Genomic DNA, 6,000 nt, shown 5'->3' with positions numbered 1-6,000 from the left:
GAAAAATAAAAGACGGACATCAGAGTATTTTTCAATACACCAAAACGCATAGTAAGAACCCTAGTAGCCTAATATCTCAAAGACTAGTTGATAACATGTTCATAAGAAAGAAATTAAATTCTAATGGAAATGTTTCACAATGATGTCATTAGGCAGAGCAGGCAACAGATGGCACACAGACAGCAGAGTTGGGGACAGATATGCAGGGACAGACTGGCAGAGACAGGGAGTCTCAGGTAAGTTTGTTGAGTCTTTGTTTGGCAACATTATGAAAGGTTCTCAATTTTTTTGACTTGTAAAATAGGAACATAATTGGAAAATGCCATGGATACCCCCACTCTCAACTTAAACTGGTGACTGAACTAAGATTTGTTAAAGGCAATGGTATTGCTGTTGTGATTAGTTGTGTAGTTTTGGGTACCGGTAGTTAGGAGTACGGCAAACACCTTATTTCTTTGGTTCCTCAATATACATTTACCATATTACAATGTAGGCTATGTGTTACAGCACTACTTTTGGTGTCCCCCTCACGAATTGCTCTTGAGAAAATTTCATGTAATTGTCCCCTCCAAAGTTGATATCCGATTTTCGCCCCTGGAAGTAGGATGGGGAGAAGGAGAGGACGGGGAAGAGGAAGAGGAAGGGGAGTCAGGAACACAATAACTGATGAAATCAGAGCGATTGTGGTTGACCATGTTGTCAGTCATGGGATGAGCATGAGGGAGGCTGGGTAACGGGTTCAACCAAATCTGAGCCGCTTTACTGTTGCAGGTATCATCTGGAGATTTCCAAATCAAATCACATTTTATTTGTCACATACACATGGTTAGCAGATGTTAATGCGAGTGTAGCGAAATGCTTGTGCTTCTAGTTCCGACCATGCAGTAATATCTAACAAGTAATCTAACAATTTCACAACAACTACCTTATACACACAAGTGTAAAGCAATGAATAAGAATTTGTACATAAAAATATGGATGAGCGATGGCCGAACAGCAAAGGCAAGATGCAGTAGATGGTATAGAGTACAGTATATACATATGAGATGAGTAATATAGGGTATGTAAACATATAAAAGTGGCATTGTTTAATGTGGCTAGTGATACATGTATTACATCACATTTTTAATTATTAAAGTGGCTGGAGTTGAGTCGGTATGTTGGCAGCAGCCAGTCAATGTTAGTGATGGCTGTTTAACAGTCTGATGGCCTTGAGATAGAAGCTGTTTTTCAGTCTCTCGGTCCCTGCTTTGATGCACCTGTACTGACCTCGCCTTCTGGATGATAGCGGTGTGAAAAGGCAGTGGCTCGGGTGGTTGTTGTCCTTGATGATCTTTTTGGCCTTCCTGTGACATCGGGTGGTGTAGGTGTCCTGGAGGGCAGGTAGTTTGCCCCCGGTGATGCGTTGTGCAGACCTCACTACCCTCTGGAGAGCCTTACGGTTGTGGGCGGAGCAGCTGCCGTACCAGGCGGTGATACAGCCCGACAGGATGCTCTCGATTGTGCATCTGTAAAAGTTTGAGTGTTTTTGGTGACAAGTCGAATTTCTTCAGCCTTTTCCCCCTTAGTGTGTTATGTTCGGAATACACATCCATACTTTATACATTTGGATACCTGGGTGTATATGTATTTACTACATGTATGACAAAACTTTATTGCAAACTGCTATGCCCTGCACACAGAGAAAGGACAAGCGACTAGTGTTTTTCATTTATACTATCAGTGCGTAGTTGGTGCTTCGTGTGCTTGTTCATATGATGTAATTATTATTTTTAAAGAGTGTGAAGAGTTTTGCAAGAATTGTTTGCTTTTGCAAGAGATGTATAAGGTTTTGTGGTTAGTGTATAAGAGTTTTGCAAAAATAGCCTATAGTTTCAAAGATAGTGGCTAAGCAATCAGCCCAAAAAATGTTATATTCTGGAAAACAGTGATTTAAAACAATGATATTCGAGTGACAGGCTGTTTTAAAACTCTTTCTTTACTATTAAAAACAAGGCGACCCTCAAAAAGCCAGATGGAGAGGGATAAATGGAGACACGCGTTCAGTTTTTATATTACTGTAGCATAGACTACGCTACAGCAAATGTAGGGCTACCTGTCACAAGAAGAGAAAAAGTTACCATGATGAGACTATAGGTCTACTACATTCACTGTGAAAGGCACTCCACACCGAGATGCACTGTCTGTCCCCAAACTGAGCGTTGATTCATCATGCAGAAGCCATAGAGAAGCAAGATTTAGACATTGCATATCATTTAACAGTTCCATTTCAAACCATGCTGTTTATATAAATAATCTTTATCCCGGGAAAAGGGAGTGGTTTTGGCTGGTAAATCCCGGTAAATGTTGGGTAATCGGGTTCCCGCCGTCACACCCCACTCCAGTGCTCGACGTCGCCAGTCTACTAACCACTGGCCCTGGCAATCATCATTACCCACACCTACTCCCCATCATTACCCACACCTACTCCCCATCATTACCCACACCTACTCCCCATCATTACCCACACCTACTCCCCATCATTACCCACACCTACTCCCCATCATTACCCACACCTACTCCCCATCATTACCCACACCTACTCCCCATCATTACGCACACCTACTCCCCATCATTACCCACACCTACTCCCCATCATTACCCACACCTACTCCCCATCATTACCCACACCTACTCCCCATCATTACCCACACCTACTCCCCATCATTACCCACACCTACTCCCCATCATTACCCACACCTACTCCCCATCATTACCCACACCTGGACTTCATCATCACCCTGATTACTCTCCCTTTACTTAGCCCCCTGTAGCCTAAGTCATCAGGCAGTATTGGTTTCTGTTCACGTTCTGTAGCTTCTCTTGTCTTGTTTATCTTCATGATTCTTTTTATGAAACGCTCCTTCTGCACCTGCTTCCTGACTCCCAGTTTACACATTACAGCCGCCATTCAACCCTAGTGTTGACAACCAAGCTAAATTCAATATCACTTTTGCAACACAGTAAATAGCCTAGTGACTTGTCAACAAGTTAACAAATTATATTTTGAATTCACATCTCCAACTAAATCAAAAATGAAAGGATTAAACCAGGGGCTCAGATTAAATTATCCAAACATTAGGTACATCTCCTTTAAATGTTGATATTTGGTTGTGTTGTCAACCAAACACAATTCAATGTTACTTTTGTAATACATTAAATAGCCTAAAGTTAAGGCTATCTGTACCAGTATTTAGTCAACCTTCAAAATGAGTAACACATCCATGGCCACATTGAAGGTTAGTCTCCTGTAACTATACATGTCTTCTGTAATCATATAAAGCATGCATGTTCAAGATAGCGTGCAAAGGTTACGGGTCTGTGGAGATCTTCACAATTTCTATAATAATCTGTGTAGAATCTGGAATGTACCTTTAATGTAATATCAACTGTAATCCAGTTCCCTTGGATCTGCTATTAAATGAAGCCGTGTGATAACACATTTAAAAAAATACAAAATATATGACATTGTATTCCAATTTAGAACTTTGCTGTGCTTTTACATTTTTTTGAAAGAGCAGTGATGAATTACACATTTAGATGACAGCTAAACCAAAAATCTGACATAGTTTTTTCCATTGGAATTCGGTTGTGCTTTTCGATGGTTGAAAGCATTGTGATAATTAACGCGTTGGGAATTCAACAAACTTCTGGCTGTCTTTTTGAGTAGGTGAATAAAGGTTGAAACTCTCAGTGATCAACATCTCAACTAAATATTAGCCAAATTTCCACCTTGAAATGACGTGATGCGCCCAGTGGGTAGTCGTCGTGGGTAGTCGTCGTGGGTAGTCGTCAGTGATGTGTGTTCTCAGTGCAGGTGTGGTTTTACCAATGTACAGATTTGGGCACGGACACTGGATAACATAGATGACTAGGAGCACAAGTTGTGAGGCTCTTCGGGATGATAGGCTTGTTGGGGTTTTTTGGATGAGGGAATTGTTTTAGTTTTTGTGATTGTGCACCCTTCATGAAAAAGTACTACTGCATTGCTACTACACAAGATCTAAACAAAGCCGACTGGTTTTACTACTTGATTTCTATTGAGATGTGTAGTAAACCAGTAGTACTATAAGTAGTAGTGAGTGATACATTGGGACGTTTCACTACTGGTGAACACTACATATTTCCAACTCAAATTACTGCATAATTATGATTATTTTTACTGAAAAAAGTGGTGGGGAGTATGCTTGGTTATTGTTTCAACTGCTGATTGCCTCTTTAATGACTACTGGGTGACTATTGTTCGTTTGGGTATCTACTACTTAAAACCTACATGTTCACTTGTAACAGCTGTCTGAAGAGAGAGACCAAGGTGCAGCGGAGTTAGTGTTCATGATCAATATTTAATTAAGTAACGTGAACACTGTACAAACAAAACAAGAAAACTGAAAGCCAAAACAGTCCTGTCAGGTGAAACACACTAACAAGAACAATTACCCACAAACACAAAGAAAAACACACCTGTTTATAGGACTCCCAATCAGAGGCAACTAGAAACACCTGCCTCCAATTGAGAGTCCAGCAACCAATCTACACATAACACAAAAACTCTGCCACGTCCTGACCAAAACTAATACAATTACTCCCTCTGCTGGTCAGGACGTGACATCACTATAGAATTACTACACAATGCCTACACATTACTGCTGTATGTCTACTCAATCCCTATTGAATTAATACTGCCATCTGTGTAGTAAACCAGTAGTGATTTATGTAGTAATTTAAAGTACTAATGGGTGGTAAATTGGGACATATGTCTATTGGTGAACACTACATATATCCCAGTCAAATCACTACATAATTCTTCCTTAAATGACTACTCTGTAACTACTAATCTTTTGGGTATCTACTACTTAAAACCTCCACATTCCTCCACAATTCCTCCATGTTCATCAAACAATACATAAGCTTATACAAACTTAATTGCAATTTGTTTTATTAAATTCATTATTTTTATTAAATTCATTAATGGCAGCATATTTAATCAATTTGCGGCATTGTCTTCATTCAGCTTTGACTTAACTATCTTCAGATCTTTGTTACAGACACATTTCTCAACCACATAACCTTTTATAAAAGAAAGACAACCACAAGAGGCAACCAATTATAACTTAAGCCATTAGCAATCATCTGCTAACAGAGGTCACATAAGACAACACTGAAAAACATTTTTATAAACAATGTTATTCTTACCAACAATGGCCTCCAGTATTATGTAGAGTGTCTCCTTGACAACAGGTCAAAAGAGGTAGCTAAGTAGAATGGGTAAGTATACGAATATGAACATATTGTACATTTGCATACAAACACATATACTGAACAAAAATATAAACGCAACATGCAACAATTTCAAAACAAAATCAGTTACAGTTCATATAAGGAAATTAGTCAATTGAAATAAAAAAATTAGGCCCTAATCTATGTATTTCACATGATTTCAGTACCTCAGCATAATGTTTTCTGCAGGTTTCCTCGTGGTTCTATTTAAAGCCATGTTTTCAGAACATTCAGAAAACGTTCCATAAAAACCACAAGAAAACATTAGGAACATTCTAAGAATGTTATTTCAAAACAAACATTCCGTTCTCAGCGTCGACAAAACCCTCTCTATCCTCTATCTTGTGAAGTGTGTTCAGGTGTGTTGGCCGTGTCCACTAATTGGCCACACCTGTTCTTATTGAGTGTTTGTTTCCTTTGAAATGCGGTTTGTTTGAATAGCCTTGAAATTAACAAAGTTTAAAAAAAACATGGCATGGAAGCTCTATCCTGATGGCGCAGTGGACTAATTACATGGATAGAGAGCAGAAGATCAAAGGTTTGAATCTCACTGATGCCAGCCACAATAAAAAATAAATGTTTGTATGAATAAAGCCCAAGAAAATAAATTTCCATGTGTGCTTAGAGTTCAAAACATTTAACTTTGTCACGTCCTGACCAGCAGAGGGCGTAATTGTGTTAGTC

Source organism: Salmo salar, chromosome 12 (genome assembly GCF_965601325.2).
Source record: "Salmo salar chromosome 12, fSalSal1, whole genome shotgun sequence".
NCBI classification, from domain to species: Eukaryota; Metazoa; Chordata; class Actinopteri; order Salmoniformes; family Salmonidae; genus Salmo; species Salmo salar.
Note: the sequence above shows the minus strand (reverse complement) of the source record.